Source organism: Hylobates moloch, unplaced genomic scaffold (assembly GCF_009828535.3).
Source record: "Hylobates moloch isolate HMO894 unplaced genomic scaffold, HMol_V3 SCAFFOLD_18, whole genome shotgun sequence".
NCBI classification, from domain to species: Eukaryota; Metazoa; Chordata; class Mammalia; order Primates; family Hylobatidae; genus Hylobates; species Hylobates moloch.
Window position 1 is genome coordinate 35,231,376 of NW_026652293.1, and position 26,421 is coordinate 35,257,796.

Below are 26,421 nucleotides of genomic sequence, written 5' to 3' on the forward strand. Positions count from 1 at the left end.
GTGACTTGTCACAGATTCTAATATTCATTATTCAAATACATTTTCTATCACAATCTTCAATACTTTTACTTATTTGGTTTTTCTTTCAAATTTAATTTTTAAGAGAGACTTCAGGATTCAAAAAGTTGTTCCAAAGGCAAAAACATATGTATACTTTAGAAGAAAATTTAACTTTTAAAAACAGAAAAGTCATCATTTCTTTGTACCCACCCAAGTGGTGATCCAGTTTTTTACATTTCCATTGGGAATTTTCTGTGTCTAGATTCCTCACTCTGCCTCAGGCTGTTCTTTTCTTAATTCAGTCCTTCCTGTGTAGTTTCTTTATTCTCATTTCATGGCACCTCTTCCTCCCATTGCCTTTCTCCTCCTCATTTTTCAGTCTGTCCTTTGGATGTCCAGGACAGGGGCAGCATTTGTTTCTATAGTAACGATGATGCTCCTTCACGGATCTCCAATACCTCGATGTTCTAACACAGCCATGCAGGATACCCTCCCTTTCATCATTTTTAGTCAGACTGGAAAAACTGAAGGGATTCTTTTTAACAAAGGTGTATCTCAGAACAGAATCAACGTTACATGTTTTCTTGGCCCTGTTACGTATGCTGTACATCTGGAGGCATTGCTTTTAAAGTAGAGCATGGCTTTGCAATACAAGATTAACATTTTTCCCAAAGTCTATAGGGCATTGTGAATACCATACATTAGTAGGTAAATTTAAATGAAATACCTTATGTATGTAGGTGTGTGTGTGTGCGTATATATAAAATCATTAAATATATATGGAGAAATCAACACTGTCCATTATACTTTCTTAGAATTTATTAGGTTCTCACAAAGTTGAGCCAAGAGGCCACTGTTTTGTTTTACAAATGTCCCAAATTCTATTTCTGCTAAATGATGTCGCTAATGTCATGGTTACAACAATACTGCACAGAGCCTCCTTCCTGCCACTGGCCACCGATACAATAGAACATTTAAGCAGCTGAGTCATTAGTAAAAACAATAGATTTTTCTACTGATACTCAATTGAACATATATTTCCAACTGAACATAGAATTCATGGAAACAAATTTTAAAGTTTCCTCATATTATATTAGACAACAATGTATATCCTGTATTCTTTAAATTGTTGAGGACATAATCTGTCTCCATAAATCCGTATGCTGAATCTCTGAATCAAAGAAACCTAGGTAATAGGGACTTTTTGTTGCCTATGTCCCAAAACTACTTTCTTTTTGAATTATTCTTCTAGAAATAGCTTTAAATGTATTATTTATTTGTGTGGAGTTTTCACACTACTTGAATTCCCAGCAGTTGTGTGGGAAATGTAAATACATTTTTTTCATCTCTAAAGCAAAAGGTAACCCAGGATCCAATTCGTATTTATACAAAATTAAAGTGAAAGGCATTTTGAGGATATACACAGTGGTTGAAATGCTGAAATTAAGTTCTTGGCATTACTGGTATCCAGCCCCACCTTGCTGCCTTCCATATTTGTACATTCAGGAAGCCCCATACCACACTGCAAATGGGCATATCACTTCATTTCCTGCTCTATTCTCTTGAAGGATTATTTAAGAAATCCATGCATATGTGGTCCAGTTTTAGAAAATATCACGTCAGTATACTAATTTTAATACAAATAAGTTACATGTTAATTACATGAGTTTTCATGCTTTTAAATATTAAACGTAGGTCTAGTTGAAAAACCTCCAGAAATAGCCGGGTCTCTTACTTAGATACTCTCTTCAGCATCCTCTATTATTTGGTGAGGCATCCTAAGAAGGTATTTTTATTACTCAAACCATACTACTCCTGTTTTAAAGCCCGTCAGCTGGCAATACTAACACAGACACCACACTCCCACTCTTTTCCCTCTGCCAACAACCAGGCATGGGAAATGTATGAAATCCATGAGGGTAACTAACCTGACAGTTGTAACATTCAGAGGTTGTAGCTTTTCCATTCACAATATCTGAAATGAATTTTAGATGATGCTATTTAAAGCAGCACCTCAATTTTACATGTGAAGAAACTGAGGCAAAGAGTAGTGACTTTGTCATTATTAGGATTCAGGTTCACAATAGAATTTAGAGTAGAGCCTAATCTCCTTATTCTAGGCTTATGATCTTTCCACTCTCAGAATAACAATTAATGAATATTTAAAAGTTAACTCAAATATAAGATATGGAGATGTACTAGATGTAAAAGCACCAAGTTCCAGGGGCCAATGCATTACTGGATAAATCATAGTAGATAGATTGACTAAAGACAGAGAGCAAATTCATTGAGCATTTCTTCTCATCTCCCCAACAATGTAACTTAAAAATGGAGGTGTCTACACTTACCTCTTCACTTCATCCATCACTCACTTACTGATATGTTAAGAGTGGACTTCTTGTGTGTCCTCTGACCTATCAGTGAAAAGGAAGTGATCTCAAGTAGCCTCCCAACCAAAAATATTTAGATATTTTCAAAGATATTATCAGTTATAAAACATCTGAGAATGAAGACCAATGGGCTGTGAATCAGAAGACTCTATTCCAGCATCTCCATTGCTCCTTGACTATGTGCCCTTGAGCAAGTCAACTCTACTTGGCCCCAGCATCCACAACTATAAAATAAAGGAGCTAGATTAGACAATTATAAAATGCCCATGAGTTCCGTGGTTTATTTCTCCTAGACTACTTTCTTTGTAGCATAAATCATGTTTAGCATGAAAGTTACACCTTCCCGATAATTATTTTAAAGCATATTAAATGCCATATTTACATTGCTCTGTTCTCCCAAATCAAATAATATCTGGTCAAGATTTTTCACCAGCATCCCCAAGTCATAAAAGGATATGATCGTGGGAGCCTGTTTTATTGACTGCAAGAAAAGATTATTCATTATTATGTAGGAGGACAGTGGAGCTGATTGCTCCTTAGCTGTCAGGAAACGGCTCATCTATAAGCCTTGGAGTATGGGGGTGGTGCAAAAGGAAAAGTTTACTCATAAATACAAGTGATGCCTGGATAATGGAAGTTTAGTGATCAAAAGCCAAAGGAAGTGATAATGGCAGTCACCCAAACATTGCGTTCAGAGTCTAGTACAAGAGGTACAGCAATGAGAGAACTGTGAGCTTTCTGCTTAAGTGAAGTGACAAGTTACTGTGAGGCAACACATACAAGAGGATACTGGAAGCAAGTCTGAAAATGGCAATGGTCTGCCAAGGACAAACTGTAGACACCATCCATAGAAAGAATGTGTATGCATGCCCTGTGGAAATGATTCGTCTGTCACTTAACAGCCGTTAGCTCTTCATACCCACAGATGGCCATCACCAGTATTAACAAGACACAAGTGCTAAGTAAATGAGCAACACTTTCCTTGTCAGGACAGGACAGCTAATGTTGGGGTGAAATTTATTTAATTGCATTTATGAACTGCTTCTTCAAAGGGTCTGAACTTATACCACAAAAGTAGGAAAGACCAAAGTCTTAGCATAGTCAATTATGGTCATGTTCAGTGAAAGCTCAAGGTAACAGATAGAAAGGATATTGCCCCATCATCTTCAGAGACCATCCATATAGCCTTGGAGTTATGAGTCTAAAGCATGAAAAACTATATGGAACTTTCTGCCACCTCTAAAATATTTAATTCAGCTCTACACTTACTGGGCATAACAAATTATCTCAGAACATCCATATGGAATACACTGAGCAGCACTGGGCTGGAGCTCAGCATACCTGGTATAGTAGCTAGGAATAAAGTTTGGAAATCTGACTGACTCCGTTGTACAGGGACTTCTAGGCTAGTCTAAGGAAAACTATGTTTCCTTCTCTTTGGATAACAACAACAGCCACCTATATAATGCTTATTTAAAGTGCCAGGCATTGCTTCTAAGATATTTTCATATATTAACACCTATAATCCACTCAATAACCCAGTAAGGTAGGTGTCATTTTATCCCTATTTAACAGATGAAGAAACTGCGGCAAATAAAGGTTAAGGAGAATATAACCAGTAAGCAGCCTGGAGTCCAACTGAATCAGTCAAACTCCATGGTTCCTGCATTAATCCTTATGCTGGGCTGTCTCTCAAAGGAAGAACAGAAAGCTTAAAAGATGGCATGTTTCGCCAGTCTTGCCACATTTCTCACAGGAATCACTGGTTGTCTTAAAAAATGTCAAGAAAATCACAGGAATTAATACTCTAAAGTTAATATTTGCTATTCTTTAGATAAAACAATATAAAATCCTATTTATTCTTAGTTTTGCTATCTTGTTTCTGTGCATAGATATCAAATAATAAAAATCTAATTAAAGTTCAGAAAAGTTTATCTGCATTGATTCATTATAGATTTCAAGATTTTTGGTTCTTAAAGAGCATGCTAGAGCCCATTGTATCTGAATATTGGAGGATATTCTATTCAGGAAGGCACTAGAAGAGTGGATAGCAGAGGGGGATAATATTCCTAAGTGAAGCAATGTTACACATTTCTTTCCTCATTGAGTAGCCTCCCTCACTCCTTACTGTTAATGATTACAGTCATTATTCCACTCTTACGGCCAAAAACATGTAATTCCCGATAATTCAGAGTCTTCTTGGTTTAAAATGAAAAATATTTTATGCAGATAAGAAATAACAAGTGCTGACTTTCGCCAGACATGATTGCTTAATTTACCACCAGGAACAAAGGTTCTGGGATGTATCTTGCTCGCTCCTGATTCTCTTTGAATTCTGATTTTATCTCTATCATATTTCTTCACGTTGGGAGATATTAGAATGAGTACAGATAGTTTTGGAATATGGCTAAAGGGAAGTTGAACTGAAGAAATATTGAGTTTGTGCTTATATAAAATACATTTCTTTTTCTCAATTTTGTGAGGTTTGTGGCTTGTCATTTTATTAAAGTGTGTAACCTTGTGATTTATTCTCTCATTTTAAATAAATATTTACTTTCATACCTGCTTTTGAATTAATAATTTTACTTTCTTTTCAGGCCCCACAAAATCTGCATCTGTTCCTGCTGCTCAATGTAAACATTTAGAACTCTCCATATCACGTACATTTAATAAATATTTCTCTAAATTTTCTCTCCTCCATCTCTATCGCTATGGACCCAGTCTAAAGCTTCATCCTATCCAGCTCAGACGATGAACAATCACTTCTTAACTGGTTTTCCTGCCTCCAGTGTTGCCCCTTTCAAATATCTCTTCTGCACTGTTGCTACAGAATAATTCATCTAAAATAGACACACTAAAAAAGAACCCCATCGTGTGTAAAATCAAGTCTGATTCCCTAGCATGGTCTCATTCGTGGTATGTTTCTCACCCTTACAGCCTGCTCTTCTTCCAGTCCCCATCTCTCTCACGACGATGTTCAGCCTTATTTAACTATACATGGTTCCTAGCACACAGCATTTATTTGCACATCTCTCAACCCACTGCCTATCACGTTCATTCTCATATTCTTAGTCAGACTCTTAATCGTGCTTGGAGATTTGCTTTTCAAGAACATCTTTTCTTTGATTGAATCTTGTATATATCTTTTCACAATCATCTATATATATTACATCTTTATGTCCCTGCCCCCCACTTTAACATGGGCATCTTGGGGGATGAGCATGCATGCATCTTAGCCATCTTTGTGTGTGTAGCACCTGAGTATCTTCCATATAATAGACACTTCATCAATGCTTCATGAACTTCCTGCTACATTCTTGAATAAAATTAGGAAGTACAAGCCAGGAAAGTATTTTTGCAGGAGAAATTTCTGGTAAGACTCAGTTCAGAAAGACATGCTAGAAAGAGATATTTGAGGAAACTTAGGGACTTTGATTATATTCTAATTTTGAGTTAACAGTGCCTTCTCTTTGGGAATCAGCATTAGCTCAAGGGAGCCAGAGGAGTTACATTAGACTTCAAAACAGAAGAAACAGACATCTGGTGACTAAGTGCTACTTTGAGATTCTAAAATGAAGGGAGTACCCACAGAAAATTGAAAATAAAAATTGAAAAAATAATAATAAAATGAAGGGAAAGAGTCAAAGGAGAATGCGTACTTCAGCAGCACATATACTAAGAAAAAGATAGAGGTCAAAGGAGAAAAAGGTCAGTTTGTAAACAGTCATAAGTCCTGGTAAGCTCCACCTCGTGACAAAGATCATGCATTGAGCAGGAGTTTGACTTTCACCATGTAGTTGGAATGAGAATGCAGATGGATCAGATACATATAGTGGTTGGTTATTTTATTCCAGTTATAGAGGATTTAAAAATATGTCATTATTACAAATAAATGGGTAATTTTTGTTTCTGTTTTTTAAATCTAGGACCAGTTGTTACTCAAGTTTATATTTCATAAAAATTGTATCAATGGCAGTTAACAGAATAACTCAGTAGCTGATGTTTATAATAATGATCTTGGATTCTAGGAAAGGTAAAATTTTACTCATAAAATGATCACATATGGCATGGAAATGTGGATTTTAAAGGGAGATTCTTATTCAAATTTCTAAAAATAAATTCTTTCTCTTACAGAGTTAACATTCAGTCTTAATTATTTAGAAGATATTATTCACATCTTATGAAGCACAAAAGAAATATAATACAAACTTGCTGGACATCTGAGTTTTAACTACACTAATTTTCTCAAATTTCTGTGCTCATTGTGAGTCCAGAAATTTTTCTCTAATTAAAGATATAGCCAATGTTTTAAACATTTACTTGAAAAAATATATTGCTTGTGATCCCTCTGCTAAAGCAATTCACACAAGCTGAGTTCTAAATCATTGGATAGAAACACTGCACAATCATCAAATCATTCATTACTTTTCTCTTCTAAAACATATGTCTTTTCATTCGGCCACACAAATTCAATCATGTAGAAACTTTCTCAGAGGAGTAATCAATTTTAGGCATGTAAAGATTTTTACAATATTTTTTATTAAACTATCAATATTTTAAGAATGGTTCAACCCACTCTTGGCATTTGTAAATTCATATACCTAAAATAAATATTATAAACACCTCAAAATAGAATGTGGTATGTTTAAAAAAGGTAGAGACACACCTAGGATTCAATCCTAAATTCACCCCTTTTCAGTCCTTTAGAAACACATTCTGTCTCTCTGTGAGTTTCTTCAGAAGCAAAAATTAGGTTGAAATAATTCCTACCCACAGAGATGATAAAAAATTAGATGACAAAGCACATATAATGCATTCAGTACAATACTTGACAGACTTTCAGTGATTCTCAATGTCCTCCCATAACCAAGTGAGACATAAATTTTTTGTTTTAGTTTCAAAATTGCATCTTTAGTCCTTACCAATCGTGGTTCCTAGTTGTCTGTAATTTACAATGTTCAGCCTAATATTCTCATTTGCCTCTAGACTATTTCAAAAGAAAAACAAAATTATTTCACCATCCATGATTTACTACAGAACACAATCCTGTTGCCTGTTTGGTGTTGGTTCTCTCTGGACCCTTTGCTGACTGTTAGGTGAAACTGTTCCAAGTGTTTGTGCACTTTAAAAAGGAGATTAAACTGGATTTCCTCCTCTCACTGCCATTAGAAATTAGTTTGCATAAGTTTGACTTTCATGGTTTCGTTGGTTTTTGGACAGAATTCCAGATTTTTAGGAAAAATAAAAGATCTCCAGGGTCCTAGGCAATGTACTAGAAACCCCCGAAAGAGCAGCTGCTCTCAGGTGGTACAATATGAGAGTTTGGTTTCTATGTTCCCCTTAACTTTCCATATGGAAGTTATATAAGTTGAAACCACTAAGCCAGTGCAATGAAACCCAAACTGCTGAGTTCTGCACTGCTTTAAAAGAGGCCTTCTATTTCCTAACCAGCATGAGCTTGGGAAATTTTCCATTTACTTGGAGAGCTGTCATGTAAGCTGCTCTACCAGTTTTGCTCAAAGATTCAACACAGATTGACTGAAATAGTGAAGCAAATCCAATTAGTTAACTTCTTTATTTAACTTTTTAAAAAAATTTGTAACTGGTCAAAAATTCAAAGAGGTATTCTGTAATTTCCTTTCCTCCTTCTAAGGGCTGTAAGTAGCTATTGTTAAAAGGCTCAAACTTACTCATCTTTTTATTCCAAAAACACTCAGTAGACACTATAACACACAGTAAGCACACAGATCCATCTGTCCCCTTTTTCCTTAATAAGACCTCCCTAAAGCTGGATTCATAGCCTTAAAGTCACACATCACATTAGACTTTTTATAATCCCAGGTTTATGAAAATAACACATGAATTTCATACAGTAAGAAACTAGTTAACATAATAGATTGCACTGCAAAGAACTACACCATTGCTGAAGTACAGTTCCAATTTGATTCACTGCTTACTGGGCTTATATTACTGCTGGTGTTGGAAATTTGAAAGATATTAGAGAGTCAAAAATTTTTAAGTAATACATCATATCTATTTTTACATTAACAACAATTATATCCACTTTTGGCTAATACAAAATAGTGTTTTTAATAAAAATTTTTCTACCTTTAACAGATCAAAAACTTTTGAATGCCAGGGAAACGTCTTATTAAATCCAGACTGCTTGACTCAACACTACTGCAGCACACTGCCTTAAGGACAATATCCTTAAAAGAGAAATTATGCTTTATGGAGAGCTTGTTGTATACTGGAAACTGGACCGAGTGCTTTCCCTATATTATTGCTTAATAATTTGAACTCAGTAACATTACCAACCTGTACCAGATTAGGAAAAGGGGAGTTAGGAAGGTTAAGTAACTTATCAAACTTTCAGAGGTATTAAGCAAGGAAGTAAGAATTTGAGTGCTAGTTGACTCCACTATTTTCCTCAGCTACCTCCCAGCTCTGGCCATGCCTTATACTTTCTTTTAATTTATTGTTCTGCCCCTTGAATTCAATAAATAAATATCTCATTCAAAAATGTATTTCAGACACACTAACATAATTACTTCCATTATGTATGTTGTATAATGCAGTTGTACATAATTAATATTATACATTGCATAAGCAATAAATCAGTATATTAAGATATATTGGACCTCGAATTTACTTTCTTCAGGTAAATAAACACTTCGTTATTTTTTCATCCATCAATGTTTAAATATATTATAAATTAAGTCATAGTAATCTAGCTTCCTTTCTTTGGAAAACACATGAGGAAAACATGCTATCTTGGGGCTGAAAATGTTACTATCAAAACACTTTTCTTCCATTTAAATTTAAGTTATATCAATCACTTTAACAGCTATCCAAATAACTTTAACATTTATTTGATTTGGGGGAAACAATCACCTGAAGTTGGTTGAAAAGGAATTAGTGAATGATTAATGACCTCCATTTATGGCATTTCCTTTGAAAATGGCTCATTAAATATATCTTTAAACTTTTGTAATAAAAATAGAATCAAGAAGTTTGTTTTCTTCAAGAAAAGTAACTCCTTTGAAAACATTTATTTAACAGTTACTTATTACATATCCATTATGCAAAGCACTTGCAATTCATATATTCATTTATTCTTTGAACTTACTGATGACCTACTAAGCCAGACATTATGTTGAATCATACATTAGGTATTCTGTGTGTGTGTGTGTGTGCGTGTGTGTGTGTGTGTGTGTGTGTGTGTATTTCAAAGAAAAGTAAAATAGATTCTTGCTCCTCAAGTTATTCATGACCCAGAAAGAGAGGAGCAGGAAAATAACATGCTATATGTTGTGATTAATGCTGTTACAAAGCACAGAAATCTAACTGGAGCACATAGCAGAGACAGCTATCTTTGACTTCATCCTGCAACTGGCCATGCTTCCTATAGGACATTGAGCCCCGTCTTGAGAATTCAGTAGGGTGAGGCAAGTGAAGAAGTAAGTTAAAATGTTCCAACCACTGGGTACAGTATAAGCAATGACAGTATGTTGTAGAAGTTGCAAATGGTTCTATACACCTGGGTCTTAAGTTGGAGAAAAAGAAAGAAGGAGAGAGGTCAAGAAGTTGTAATGACGAAAAACTTGAGCCTACTACAACGATTGTCAGCCTTGGATGACATGTGGAACAAACTAACATCAAGAGAGATTGTCAATACAAAGAAAGTGATCATTTGATTATTGAGCAAATGCTGGAACATTTTTGCACATCTTTGAGTACTGGATGGTAAAAAAATAATAGAAGCCAACTATGAATTGAGTCTTAATAAACAATATTTCACTAAGCAGGAAGTAAGCCAACAGTTTATCTTTGCGCCATTATACTTTCTAAGCTACTTTGCTTAGCATGTTTGCCCAATAAATAACTAGCTATCACCACCCTACTCCACCTGTATACAACACCTTAGTATGGGTTAGTTCTAGAAAAGGAATTATTCTGTTCAACAACAAATCGTCTGAAGACACACCCAGCTGCTATCTACTTCCAATCTTACCAATTCCAAAAAAGATGGGCTGAAACGTTTTTAAAAAGATGGGGCCACTAAGCTGAGATCAGTCCCATCAGATTTTAGGCAAAATTATCAAATGAGCAAGATATGATTTTGTCTTTCCTACTTCCTTTTAAAAGCCCTCCTCTTCCTCCCCTTTCTCCATACTTTAGGCTAAGGGTTGACTTTCCAAATGGCCTCTATAACACTTGAGGTCTTCTCTAAACCTGGTACCAAATTGCACATACTTTCTTAACCTTTACTCTCCTTGATCAAAAACTTAACTTCCTGAGCAAAGTCACTTCTTTAAAACTTCATCCAAGACAATCTCAAACATTGTAGGATTACGTTTTCATGTTGTACTAGAAATGCAAATACTTTTATTCCCAGTCTTTCATCAAACCTCTTACCCATCTTTTACTTTCTAGCACCCTGTGCTTCAGCATATTCTTCTTATTATAAAGCAAACCCAAAACAAGCAATCTTTCTTTCCTAGATGCCTAGCTTATAAAAGAGAAGTGTCACCTTTCATTTTAATCCCCTAATGGAGCAAAGAATTGTAACATCTAGCCTACTCTCACTGCACAGCCTTTCTCTTTGGGAGTGGGAAGAAACATGTATTTGTGCCTCCAGCCCCCTTCTTCCTGGTGAGTTAGGAAGGGAAGAGAATTGAGCATTACTGCAAGAGACTTTGAGGTGGTTCCTCTAAATAAAATGGGGTTATTGTTTCTTTATTCAACAGTAGTCAGGGCTTGAGTATCCTGAATGTGCTCTACTAACAGGTTTATGCATTAGGAGTTGGGCATATACATAAACCATATCAAAAAGCACTCTTTGTGCCAATAAAATGGTCGTCCTCATTGAGAAAGTTAAAAGATAAACATAGAATCCTAAGAGCAACCAGTGTTCAGATGGTGCAACTATCTTCTCTAACGGGAGAATCCATCCTGTCCTCCATCATGAAGGTTCCAGTTTGGATGCTAATGGAGGGTGAGGAATGAAGAATCCCAGCTCCTTCCTCTCAATTATCCATTCCTAAAGGGGCAGAATCTGAAACCACAGACTTTTCTCTCAGTTGTCCACCAAAAAGGATCAGAATACATGGTCAGTTATGAATAGCATTAATCATTTATGCATATATATAACTACATAACAATGAGTACCATAAAGTATATACCAAAATAATAGCCACTGTGAATTGTCTACCAATTATTAAATACTTCACAAGATGTTATTTCTAATCCTGTCTTAAAGTCTGCAAGACAAGAGAAATTATTTACCATTTTCAGATGCAGAAACTGAGGCTCAGTGACTGTATGACATTTTTGAGTCATAGTTAAATGAAGGCAACACGATTTAAATCCATGTTTATCTGGCTTCAGGGTACATATATGTATGTACATGTGATTATAGATCAGTGGGTAGATAGAAAGATTATAGATATATAGAGACATGAGAGAAAGTAAGAGAGAGAAAGAGAGAAGTAAACAACGTTGTTGGTGAACCTCTTAGAACAGCCACTAAGAATGGGAAAACACAACATATTTTGATATGTATTATTCTGAAACTGAATAATACTGTTAGATAAATCAGTTACCATTAATTCTGTATGTCTTGAAAATCAGCTAATCTGTCTGCTTTAGGCATGCAATTGATTTCAACAATAAAGGTATTGGCATTTTCCAAATTATGAAGTCTTAAAGATACACTAAGAAGAAAAGCAACAAGACAGGCTACCTGTGGAAAATATAAAAAATGCAAATGTTGATTCTCTTCATCTAGGCACTCAGTCAATCAATAACAATATCTAATTGTGTGTCCAATATTTTCCAAATTCTGCCTTGTGTATGCTATAAAAAAGAAATAACAACTCTCCAAGCCCATGAGAAATTATCAGTTTTATTCAGGTAACAAGAACATAAACAATTAATTGTTTCATAGACTGTGCACTAAGAGGTAGAAATCAAATTCTGTGGGATTCTGGGGGAGTTGCAATAAAACTCTTCCTGAGAGTATAGGGAAAATTTTTACTGAATAGGACTCCTGAGATACACACAACTGCATTTTGTTTTTAAAAAAATAGGAATGAAAAGATGTCACAAAAACAGAAAACATAGAAGATAATTTTCACATGGACATTAAGCTACCTCGATTCATGACCTGTTTACTCAATGACTGCTTAGATCCAGCTATCTTCCACCTGACCTGGTCTTTCACTCTTAAACTATTCCAATCGCTCAACAATCTATTGCCACCATTCTTAAAGCAATACCTTCACCAGTTTCCTCCCTGTTCAAGAGCCTATTTACAAAACAATCATTAAGTATTTTTTCCTGTCTTAAGGAAAGCATCAAACTGTGACCCGCTTCCCCGCCACAAAATCCTACAACTTCATTTCCTATTTCTACCATCTCAGATATCTTGCAGATATCTTTTTTCCTCCATATGTTCTACTATTCCCTAGGTACTGAATCCTTCCCCTTGAACTTTAAGAGTGCTGAGGGTTGCCAATCTCAAAATAAAACAAAAAGAATGTTCTCTTCACTCCCACTTTAATATTTAATTCAATATCATTTCATCATGGAAATCTCTGATTCTACACTCTGCATAACAAGACCCCCTGCTACGTGGTTCTATGGCTTCAGTTGTCTTCCTGCCAAACACATACATAATCATTAAATTACTGTGTTATTACTCAATGAATGCTTATATAGTTATACTTTATGTTGTCTGTTTTTATTTGCCACTGAAACCCCAAAACCTAGTATAATGACTGGTACAAAATAACACTAACTAGACAATTTGTAAAATATATAATTGACTGTCCAACTGACTGAATAAATGAATCCTACCCCCTGCACACGTTTTGCTGTAATTATGTCCCATATCAGTATGTACCAATTTTATTCCACCACCTTAATGCCCTCCTATCCTGTACTTATGACTTCATGGAAAACTGTCCCCAATTTTACTCTATACAAATTATGCAAATTTTTCAAATTTCTACAAAAGTTCTATAAAGCCTTTTATTTTCTTAACAGCTTCCATTTCTAATTTATCATATAATTTAAACCTAAGTTGAATAAAGATAATAGAGGAAGCTTTAATATATTCTTTTATTTTCATTAATATTTTTGATCCATAATCTTTTATAAAATGATAAAAATATCTTGCATAGCCAATTTTTGCCACAACACAAAATTTTAAAAACATTATTGTTGAAAATGATGCCAATATTCACACCTAACATCATATTTAATGGTAAAAAGCTAAAGGCTTTTCCTTTAAGATCAGGAACAAGACAAGGATGCCCACTCTCATCACTTATTTTCAACATAGCACTCGAAGTCCTAACCAGAACAATCAGATAAGAGAAAGAAATAAAAGGCATCAAAACAGGAAATGATGAAGTAAAATCATCTTCATTTGCTGACATGACCTTATATAAAGAAAATCGTAATGACTCCACCAAAAAAACCGCTACAACTGAAAAACAAATTCAGTAAAGTTACAGGATACATAAATCAACTTACAAAACTCAGTGGTATGTCTATACACTAACAGCAAAGTGTCTGAAAAAGAAATAAGAAAACAATCTTATTTATAATAGCATCAAAAAATTAAAATATTTAGGACTACATTTAACCAATAAAGTGAAAGATCTCTACACTGAAAACTATAAAACATCGATGACAAATGAAAAGATATCCCATGTTTATAGACTGGAGGAATTAATATTTTTAAAAGGTCCATATTACCCAAAGTGACCTACAGTTTCAATGCAACCCTTATCAAAATTCTAATGTCATTCTTTACAGAAATAGAAAAAACAATTCTTTCTTTCCTTTTTTTTTTTTTTTTTTGAGGCAGCGTCTCACTCTGTCACCCAGACTAGAGTGCAGTGGCGTGATCTTGGCTCACTGCAACCTCCGCCTCCCAGGTTCAAGTGATTCTCCTGTCTCAGCCTCCCAAGTAGTTGGGACTAAAGGTGCACACCACCATGCCCGGCTAATTTTTTATATTTTTAGTGGAGATGGGGTTTCACCATATTGGTCAGGCTGGTCTCAAACTCCTGACTTCATGATCTGCCTGTGTCAGCCCCCCAAAAGTGTTGGGATTACAGGCATAAGCCACCACGCTTGGCCCAGAAAAAACAATTCTAAAATTTGTATGGAATCACAAAAGACTCCAAATAGCCAAAGCAATGTTGACCTAAAAGGACAAACCTGGAGTCATCATGCTACAGGATTTCAAAATAATATACAAAGCCATAGTAATCAAAACAGCAAAGCAGCATAATATTGGCATAAAAACAGACACCTCAACTAGTGGTATAGGACAGAGAGCACAGAAATAAACCCACATGTCAACAGTCAATTGATTTCTGACAAAGGCACTAGGGACACACAATGAGAAAAAGACAGTCACTTCAATAAATGCTGTTGAGAAAACAGAAGTCCACATACAGAAGAACCAAAATGGACTCTTATCTCACCCCAATACAAGAGTAAACTCACAATGGATTAAAGACTTAAACATAAGACTGGAAACTGTAAAACTACTAAAAAGTACTTAGGGGAGAGTACCCATGATATTGGCCTGGGCAGAAATTTCTTGGATATGACCCCAAAAGCACAGGCAATAAAAGCAAAAATAGACAAATGGGATTGCATCAAACCAAAAAGCTCTGCATAGCAAAGAAAACAGTTTAGGGAGCAAAGAGACAACCCACAGATTAGGAGAAAATATTTGCAAATCATATGCTGGATAAGGGGCTAATATCCAAAATATACAGGGAACTCAAACTACTCAATAACAAGGAAAAAAATAACTTTATTTAAAAATGGGCAAGGAACTTGAATAAACATTTCTCAAAAGAAGACATACAAATGCCCATAATGCTTAACATCTCTAGTCATTAGTAAAATGCAAATTAAAACCACAATGACATATCACTTCACCCTGTTACGGTGGCTATTATCAAGATGAAAGATAACACATGTTGTTAAGGATGTGGAAAAAAAAGGAAGACTTTATATTATTGATGCTACTGTAAATTAGTACAGCCATTTTGGAAACTAGTATGGAAGTTCCTCAAAAAAGTGAAAATACAATTACCGTATTATCCAGCAATCCCCACTACTGGGTGTACACACAAAGGAATTAAAATTAGTATGCCAAAGAGATGTCTACACTCCCATATTCATTGCAGCAATGTTTATTATAGCCAAGATATGGAAATAACTTTTGTCTATAAACTGATAAATAATTTTAAAGTGTGTATATATATATACATATAAACACAATGGAATACTTTTCAGCCTTTACAAAAACAGGAAATTCTGTCATTTGCAACAACGTGGATGAACCTAGAGGACATTACGTTAAGTGAAATAAGCCACACACAGAGACAAACACTGTATAATCTCACTTATATGTGGAAACTAAAAAAGTTAAACTCATAGAAGTAGAGAGGAGAATGGTGGTTACCAGAGGCTGGGAGTTGGGAAGTGAACAGGAGAAGGGGAGATGTTGGTCAATAAGTACAAAGTTATAGTTAGATAGGAGGAATAAGTCCTGGTGTTCTATTGCACAGGAAGATGACTATAGTTAATAATAATATAGCAGATATTTCAGAGTAGCTAAAAGAGAGGAGTTTAAGTGTTCTCACCACAGAGAAATGATAAATATTTGAGGTAATGGATATGCTAATCACTCTGATTCGATCATTCCACAATGTAAACATGTGTCAAAACATCACATTATACCCCATAAATATACACAATTACTATTTGTCAAAAAATTAATTAAAAAATGGTGCCAGTCTTTAATTAAACTAAAAATTCCTTTTTATTTTTGCCATTGACTCTGGGAAATGATCCAAACTATATTTAATGAGGGTAAGTAATGGATTGCAGATAAGTACTGAAAGATTAATATGCAGAGACATCCCTAAGGGACCCAAGTAAGTTGGGAAGCTGCTCTCTAGCAGAGAGAATATTGATACTGGGAGAGCAAGGAGATAAGATGGTAACCTAAAAGGGAAAAGCTTAAACAGTCCCCCATCCCCACCCACACTTCCATCAAGGACTGGGGGAGCAGACAGAAATAACAAAGTTGGACTGGTTCAGAGGCTTTCTGGGAGAAACTGAATGGTAAGATAAAAACTTTATGACCAGAGAGGAAAAAGCCAGAGCAGATAGAGCCAAATGGAGGCAGAAATAAAAAGGACATATGGTCACTTCCACGATTAAGCACATGCAATGTAAGTTCCTAGACATGCTAGCGTTCTGAACAAAAAAGCGAGGTTCATTCAAAGAATGCATGGAAAACATTAAAGGTTGTGTGTGAGTTCAATGCATTTACAGGCTGAGGTTTGTGCAGAATTTTTCAATGTCTGGATGCCTTCTCCCTTTTTCTGCCCTTTTAGTGTTTGGTATAGATTTTAGATAATGGTTTTTGTAGTTAAGCCAGTTCATGAAACACTGTAGCCTAAAACTAGAGGATCAGGAAACCCAGGAATATTCCATAATGCCATGAATAATTTAAATGTATTGTCTATAACATTAAAATAACAGCTTAAATTAGAACTGATAGTTCTTTTTCTACTGAAATATTCTGACCTAAAGTCCAAAGAAGAAGTGGCTTACATAGCAAAAAAACCTCTCCTGTAAAATGTGAAATTTTTAACTTTCAACTACTTGTTATTTAACAGAAACCTAGAGTTGTAAATCTTTATTAAATAGCTGCAGTTAATATTTCAAATATGTAACTCAAAATCCATGGCTTGTGCAGATAAGAATTAAGGGTATGCAAAATATTAGAGAAAAAGAGAGAGAGAAAGCTCACTTACAAAGAGGGAGAAAGAAATACACAGACTTTGAAAGAGGTAAGGAGGAAGATTAGGAAAACAGAGAATTCATTACAAGAGGCAAAAGAGACATAAAATGGAAAGTGAAAGAACATAAAGATCAAGATTAAGGGAGAGAATTCTGAGAAGACACGTTCAGGGTAGGGGTGTGGCTGAGACCTGTGTGTGTCACTGGGTTAGTCAAGCTGTCATTCAATGGAGTGGGTGACTCACAGAATCATCATCCATTGCCTCTATCTCTTTGAAATGCTAATCAACCATAAGTCTAATATTAATAGCTAGTCCAAGAAGCACAAGATAATTTGAATGGAAAGCTTAAGGCAAAATTACAAAAAAAAAAAAAGAAACAAAAAGAAACAAAGAAAAGTAAAAGGAGATGTACCTTTAGCCTCTTCTCCTCTCATTTTTTTTTTTTTTTTTTTTTTTTCAATTTGGTGCTGCTGTCTACTTTTGCTTGACACACCTACCCTTTCTCTGGCTTCTTTCCTGAGTCAGTCTTGCTTTTTTATCTGGCTACTAACACATTCCAAGTAAGATTCTAAGTAAAATTAAAGTGTCTGTATTTCCCAGCAGCATGCATCATTTTTTAAGAAGAGACCTTTTAATCTACACAATAAATTGAAGCATAGCATGCACTGGTCCTGGGAGTTAGTAGTGAATAAAGCGCCACCATCTCAGAACTAGAGCAGAACTCAAAGAAGCCAGTGCCAATGTGGCAGGATGAACATGGAGAACCTGAGCCAGGCAACAATTGGCAGGGGGTCTATAAGAAGAAAGATGGCTTGGAGGACAGAGAAAGAATGGAAGCATTGTGTTCACTGCTCCACTCTGTTCATATTGTTCTATAGGATGGTTTCTCCCAGACTTCTTACCTAATGCTTTTGCTGAAAAGTTTATTTGGACAGTCTTGAGATTAAAGTGACTTCTAGGGATAGAAGGCACTAAAAAACCCCAAAACCACACACATAAACACATAAAAATAAATATATGGGCCACTGAAATATTTCTTTTTTTCTAAGTTATTAATTCAAAACAATGGGTGACCAGCCACCATCACACTCACTTTACTTTTTAATATCATAAATAAAACACGGTGTTTGGCACCAAAAAGAAGCAAGGAAGAAGAGAAGGAAGTGAGAGAGAGAAGAAACAAAGCAAAATGGCTTGCTTATTAAGAATTAGATAAATGAGGCCCGGCGCGGTGGCTCACGCCTGTAATCCCAGCACTTTGGGAGGCGGGCGGATCACGAGATCAGAAGATCGAGACCATCCTGGCTAACACAGTGAAACCCCGTCTCCACTAAAAATACAAAAAATTAGCTGGGCATGGTGGTGGGCGCCTGTAGTCCCAGCTACTCAGGAGGCTGAGGCAGGAGAATGGCATGAACCCTGGAAGCGGAGCTTGCAGTGAGCTGAGATCGCGCCACTGCACTCCAGCCTGGCTGACAGAGCGAGACTCCTTCTCAAAAAAAAAAAAAAAAAAAGAATTAGATAAATGATACCATGGCATTAAAAATACTCCGCTTTAGAGACTCTACCCTCAATGGAATAAAATCTATTTGCACATGGAAAGATTACATTTGCCATCTTGCACTTGTGAAACTATTTTAGGTGTACATACTGTCAAAGAAGATTACACATTATCCTAGGGATTTTCACCAGTGCGGCATCTTAGGGGATAAAGTATCCCTTTAAATGTATTATTCAAAATGGATACACTTTATATGTGTTTTTATACAAATATTAGAGTTGGAAAAAAGCATAAACTATAGCCTCCTAGGATTATAATTTGAAATATTCAGGTCTGTCATCAAGAAAGCAGTCTGTACTCTGAGTAGCATTATCTCTATGGCTTCATCATACTGCCAACATTGTATCACTATAGAATATGTCTCAGAAGAGATTTTTTTTTTTTTTTTTACTGACACAAGTAACAATACATGCCAAACACTTCATATGCATTATTTCAATCCTCAAAACAGTTTTATGAGGTGGGCATTATTTTCTTCCCACTTATACTGAGGAGGAAACTGATATTAGAGTAGTTCAGCTACTTGCTGTTGGTAACAAGCCTAGTTGATGGTGAGGTTCATGGTTTGAACCCAGATCAGCTCTATCTCAGCACTCAGCCTGAGCTACATCCTAACTGTTTTTCATCTGTCTCAGTGTACTTCAAATTCTGTTCAACAGGAGCCCCAACCTTTGAAAGAGCCACCTCTGGGGTCACTGGAGAGGATGCAAAGTTGATTGAGCCACGGAGAAACCTTCCTTCTTATACAAAAGCCAAGCAGCTCCACTTAAACACAATTTAAAAGTTTGAGACCAGATTATAATTTAACTAGAAAAAATATATTTCTATTGTTGATAGGAGAAAAAACTTTGAAAACCACTGATCTAGATTTTCAAAACTTGATTTTTTTCCATGATAATCTTGAATTATTGAAGAGCTGTGAGCACCAGAACCATATGGGGTTCATCAAGAACTAAAGAGTACAGAAAAACACAATTCTACCTCTGCATAAATAGTAAATGAACCTTAGAGACAGCTGATCAATAATTAAAAATGAAAACAAGTGCTCTTTAATTTACTTGCAGGCTACAGCCCAATTCTGAAATAATAGGGAAAAAACCCAAACCCGTGCAGAGAAACACAGAAAAATAAATATATGGGTCACTAAAATATTTCATTTTTTGTAAATTGGATTTTGCATTTTGGTTGTACTGCACCAAATTTTCACCAGTGACAGCTACCTTTTCTCCTGATTGAGAATCACTTTCCTTCCTTGACCATGTTTCCCTGATCCCTTCCTCTTTCCATTGCTCTTCTCTATAAAGGAATGAGAAGTGAGAATAAAAAGAAAGAATATTAATTGGGTTTTTATTAATCCACAGAGAAAGGGTATTTTCCTCTCACCTAAAATTCTCTAATCAATTATTTTAGTCTATTTACTTTAAATACCTGGAAATGTAGTTTTTGGCATTAGAAGTCCAGGGGTTTTTTTCTACTATTTATTTTATTTTTATTAATTTCAACTTTTATTATGGATTAAAGGATATACATGCAGGTTTGTTACATGGGTAAATTGTGTGTTGTTGAGGCTTGGGGTCCCAATGACCCGGTCACCCAGGCAGAAAGCATAATAGCCAACAGATGGTTGTTCAGCCCATGCCCTCTTCCCTCCCTCCCTCTTCTAGTGGTCCCCAGGGTCTATTGTTCCTATATTTACTTTCATGAGTATTAAACGCTTAGCCCCCACTTATAAGTGAGAACATGCAGTATTTGGTTTTCTGTTCTTGCATTAGGTCACTTATGATAATGGCCTCCAGCTGTAACCAGGTTGGCTGCAGAGGACGTGATTTCATTCTTGTTTAAGGCTGCATTGTATTCCATGCTGTATGAGTACCACATTTTCTTTATCCTACCCACTGTCGATGGGCTCCTAGGTTGATTCCATGTCTTTGCTATTGTGAATAGCACTGCAGTGAACATATGGGTGTATATGTCTTTTTGATATAATTATTTTTATTTGGGTATATCCCAGTAGTGGATTGCTGAGTCAAATAGTAGATTGAATAAGGAAGAAAGCAAAAACTTGAACAGAACAATAAAAAGTTCACAAACTGAATCAGTCATTTAAAAAACTGCAAAACCTACCAACCAAAAGAAGCCCCAGAACAGATGGCTTCACAGCCAAAATCTACCAGACATGCAAGGAGAACTGCTATCAATCCTACTAAAGCCTTTTCAAAAAGTCCAGGAGGAGGGGCTTCTCCCTAACTCATCCTACAAATCCAGCATCTTCCTGATACCAAAATCTGGCAAAGACACAGTGAAAAAAGGGAACTTCAGGTCAATATCCCTGATGAACATAGATGCAAAAATCCTCAACAGAATACTAGAAAACCAGGTCCAGCAGCACATCAAAAGGTTAATTCACCACAATCAAGAAGGCTTTATTCCTGGAATGCAAGATTGGTTCAACATATGCAAATAAATAAATGTGATTCACCCCACAAACAGAATCAAAACCAAAAACCATATGGTCATCCCAGATGACCAAGGCAGAAAAAGCCTTCAATAAAATCCAACATCCCTTCATGATAAAAAAAAAAAAACCCTCAACAGATTAGGCATTGAAGTAGTCCAGGTTTAAATACCAATTCTGTCACTATGCTTGACTATCCCACTTAATCTGAGATTTCTGAAATTAGACTTCATAATTTGTGGTAAGCAACAAAAGGAATATTGCTTGAAAGTACCTTTGTATATCAAGCAAAGATCATTTATTGTTATAATCACTGGGTGAGAAATTTGAAAGTGGTTATTTCAAATTTAAGCATATATAAAATCAAATTGATCCTAAATTCAGCATTTAAAATATTTCATTATTGCATGTCTAGATGTAGGAAGATGAATTCATTATGCTGTAAAGATTACAATTAAGAAGAAACTTTGTCAGTAGTGCTTATTATTATAGTAACATATGACTTATATTTCATATCAAAAAGTAAAATAACATTCATACATACTATATATACATTAATATTGGCATTGTCTATTTTAGCTTAAGAAAAAAGAGTCAATACACTCTTCATCTTTCATTTTTATATAAAACATTTTTAATAATGAAAAATTGAAAAAGTTCACTCTAAAATATTTGTAATATAGATCATATTTATCTCAAACTGTTTCAACTCAAACCCTCTTGCATTAAATTACATTCTACCAACTTAGAGCAAGCTTCCTATCTAATCACATATTGATATGGTTTGGCTGTGTCCCCACCCAAATCTCAACTTGAATTGTATCTCCAGAATTTCCACGCATTGTGGGAGGGACTCAGGGAGAGGTAATTGAATCACAGGAGCCGGTCTTTCCCATGCTACCCTCGTGATAGTGAATAAGTCTCACGAAATCTGATGGGTTTATTAGGGGTTTCTGCTTTTGCTTCTTCCTTATTTTTCTCTTGCCACCACTATGTAAGAAGTGCCTTTCACCTCCCACCATGATTCTGAGGCCTCCACAGCCATGTGGAACTATAAGTCTAAATAAACTTCTTTTCCTTCCCAGTCTTGGTTATGTGTTTATAAGCAGTGTGAAAAAGGACTAATACAGTAAATTGGTACCAGTACAGTGGGGCGTTGCTGAAAAGATATCTGAAAATGTGGAAGTGACTTTGGAACTGGGTAACAGGCAGAGACTGGAACAGTCTGAAGGGCTCAGAAGAAGACAGGAAAATGTGGGAAAATTTGGAACTTCCTAGAGACTTCTTGAATGGCTTTGCCAAAAATGCTGATAGCAATATGGACAATAAAATTCAGGCTGAGGTGGTCTCAGATGGAGATGAGGAACTTGTTGGGAACTGGAGCAAAGGTGACTCTTGTTATGTTTTAACAAAAAGACTGGTGGCATTTTGCCCCTGCCCTAGAGATTTGTGGAACTTTGAACCTAAGACGGATGATTTAGGGTATCTGATGGAAGAAATTTCTAAGGTAGCCAATTGTTCAAGAGGTGACTTGGGTGTTGTTAAAGGCATTCAGTTTTATAAGGGAAGCAGAGCATAAAAGTTTGGAAAATTTGCAGCCTGACTATGCAACAGAAAAGAAAAACCCATTTTCTGGGGAGAAATTCAAGCCAGCTGCAGAAATTTGTATAAGTAGCAAGGAGTCTAATGTTAATCCCCAAAACCATGGAGAAAATGTCTCCAGGCCACGTCAGAGATGTCACAGCAGCCCCTCCCGTCACAGGCCTGGAGGCTTAGGAAGAAAAGGTGGTTTTGTGGACCAGGCCAGGGTTCCCTATGCTGTGTGTAGCCTAGGTACTTGGTACCCTGTGTCCCAGCCACTCTAGCCTTGGCTGAAAGGAGCCAACAAACAGCTCAGGCTGTAGCTTCAGAGGGTGGAAACCCCAAGCTTTGGCAACTGCCACTTGATGTTGAGCCCAGAGATGCACAGAATTCAAGAACTGAGGTTTGGGAACCTCCGCCTAGATTTCAGAAGATGTATGAAAATGTAAGCATGCCCAGGCAAAAGTTTGCTGCAGGGGCGGCGCCCTCATGGATAACCTCTGCTAGGGCAGTGCAGAAGGGAAATGTGGGGTTGGAGCCCCCAAACAGAGTCCCCACTGGGTCACTGTCTAGTGGAGCTATGAGAAGAGGGCCACCATCCTCCAGACCCCAGAATGGTAGATCCACTGACAGCCTGGACCATGTGCCTGGAAAAGCCACAGATACTCAATGCCCGCCTGTGAAAGCAGCCAGGAGGGAGGGCTGTACCCTGCAAAGCCACAGGGGCAAAGCTGCCCAAGACCATGGGAACCCACCCCTTGCATCAGCGTGACCCGGATGTGAGACATAAAGTCAGGGATCGTTTTGGAGCTTTAAAATTTGACTGCCCCATTGGATTTTGGACTTGCATGGGCCCTGTAACCCCTTTGTTTTGGCCAATCTCTCCCATTTGGAATGGCTATATTTACCCAGTGCCTGCACCTCCGTTGTGTCTAGGAAGTAACTAGCTTGCTTTTGATTTTGCAGGCTCATAGGTGGAAGGGACTTGCGTTGTCTCAGATGAGACTTTGGACTGTGGATTTTTGGGTTAATGCTGTCACGAGTTAAGACTTCAGGGGATCGTTGGGAAGGCATGGTTGGTTTTGAAATGTGAGGACATGAGATTTGGTCGGGCCAGGCACAGAACGATATGGTTTGGCTGTGTCCGAATCCAAATCTCAATTTGAATTGTATCTCCCAGAATTTCCACATGTTGTGGGAGGGACCCGGGGGAGGTAATTGACTCATGGAGGCAGTCTTTCCCATGCTACTCTTGTGATAGGGAATAAGTTTCAGGAGATCTGATGGGTTTATCGGGGGTTTCTGCTTTTGCTTCTTCCTCATTTTTCTCTTGTTGCTGCCATGTAAGAAGTGCTTTTTGCCTCCAGCCATGATTCGGAGGCCTCTGCAGCCATGTGGTAAGTCCAATTAAACCTCTTCTCCTTCCCAGTCTCAGATATGTCTTTATCAGCAGCATGAAACAGATTAATACACATTTTTTTCTTTTTTTTCTTTTTTTATTATTATACTTTAGGTTTTAGGGTACATGTGCACAATGTGCAGGTTTGTTACATATGTATCCATGTGCCATGTTGGCTTGCTGCACCCATTAACTCATCATTTACACTGTTGGTGGGACTGTAAACTAGTTCAACCATTGTGGAAGTCAGTGTGGCGATTCCTCAGGGATCTAGAACTAGAGATATCATTTGACCCAGCCATCCCATATTTTTAGATTTTAGTAGATTATATTAAAAAGTAAAATACATTAAAGCTAACAGGTAAAACAAAGGCCAAGAATTTGAATATGCACTTTCACAGTAACACTGGCACAAACTAATAGGATTATTCAAAACAAATCTTAGTTTGCAGCTGTTAAGAAAAACATAAGTTTACTGAGCCATGTATTGTAGAATAGTCCTTTGCAGGCATATGTTATGACATTGCAAGGTGACGCACACACCCTCCCTCAGGACGCCATAATTGGTTGGTTTGTTGAGATGAAGAACATGCATTTGTGTTATGAGGATATACTTTCATCTATTTTGCTTTGTGACCAAAGTCTGAAATAAAGCTTACAGAAATTGAAGTGGAGTCTGGCAATGAGAATAACAGTTAACACTTAGTGAGCACACACCATATACCAGGCACATTGCTGAGTGCTTTATATGAATATCAATAATAGCAACCACATAGTAGTTATTATGTGCTAGTCCTAAGCACTTTTTATATATTAACCTGTGGTATTCTCACAACAAACTCATAAATTAAGTGTTATTATTACCTCATTTTACAAATCAGACAACAAAACATAGAGATTAAATGCTTTTGTCCTGTTACCATAGGTAGCAGAACAGGGATATATACCCAAAGTATCTGACTTCAAGCCTAAGAGCTTAATCCCGAAGCTATGATGCCATGATACAGCCTCACGTAATTAGGGCCAGATGGTGATAATAGAGGACATGAGGCACAATGTTAGCTAGACATAGAAAGGGACCATTGACATGAAAAGTCTAGTATAAGTTTTATTCTGAGTGAGAGTAATCATTTACCCAAGATCCAAAGCCAGGGTGGGTCAAAGCTGAAAGTGTAGACATGAGTCCTGACCATGCCTTCTACTGTAATGGGATGTTAACCTCTTAAGGAAACACTGTCATTCATGCTTCAAGGGTATTTCCTAGGTTTGTAAAAGTGAAAAACTGAATTTATACGTACTCTTTCATTTATAAAGCAATATTGCCCAAATGTTGCAGATATTTACATTTTTATTTGAAGTTGTAAGTCTAAGGATCAAGAAAACAATAAAACATGTCATTGACCAGAAAAATAATTATATTATTAAAAGTTTATATTCTGAGACATATACATGTGATGAGATTCTTCAAAACTTAAACTAAAAACTAAATTATGAAAATGGACTTGCCATCTTAAGTTTGACACTTAACACTAACATTTTTCAGAGCTCACAACTAAACTTAAAGCACAAACCTCTGTGGTTGTTAGCGGGCCTAAATTTTTACTGTACTTAAGTACATGGGATAATTTGCTTGCTGGATATTGCAGAGAATCAAAATAACTTGGTAAACAATTAGTCATGAAACGGGGAACAGGGGTTAAGTTTAAAGTTGGGGGCCTGGGACACCCAGAGGATGGTGACACCATACACAGAATTAGGAAACTCACATGGAAACATTAGTCTGGGAAGAAATTATGAGTTCAGTTTCAAGCTAAACCTGTGGTGTGGTAATCCAAATTGGCATAGCAGACAATAGGTAAGAAGAGTATGAAGTCATTATTTTCTTTCTTTTTTTTCTATTTCTTACATTTTGCCTCTGCATCATTGTGTTACTGGAAAATATTTATTTTTAATGAGATCCCAGATTTATACTCTATGAGATATTCCAGTTGGGTTATTAGGCTTGTAGAGAGATAAGGAATTTAGCTTACTTGACAGTTTTGAACTTCTTTTTATGCATCTTTACAGTTTTTTTATAGTACTTTTATATTAAAAGTACAAAGCTTTCATAAAAATTGTTTTTCATAAATTACTTCTATCACATCTTTCCTTGAAGTACTCTGTTTCTTAATACAAAGCCTATTTTT

The 26,421-nt window shown here is 36.3% G+C and overlaps 1 protein-coding gene across 2 annotated transcripts in view; it reads right to left on the reverse strand.

Moving 5' to 3' along the window:
* PDE4B (phosphodiesterase 4B) overlaps positions 1-26,421 on the reverse strand; it is a 587,629-nt gene that overhangs the window by 328,931 nt on the left and 232,277 nt on the right. The gene's annotated exons all lie outside the window — the stretch shown is intronic.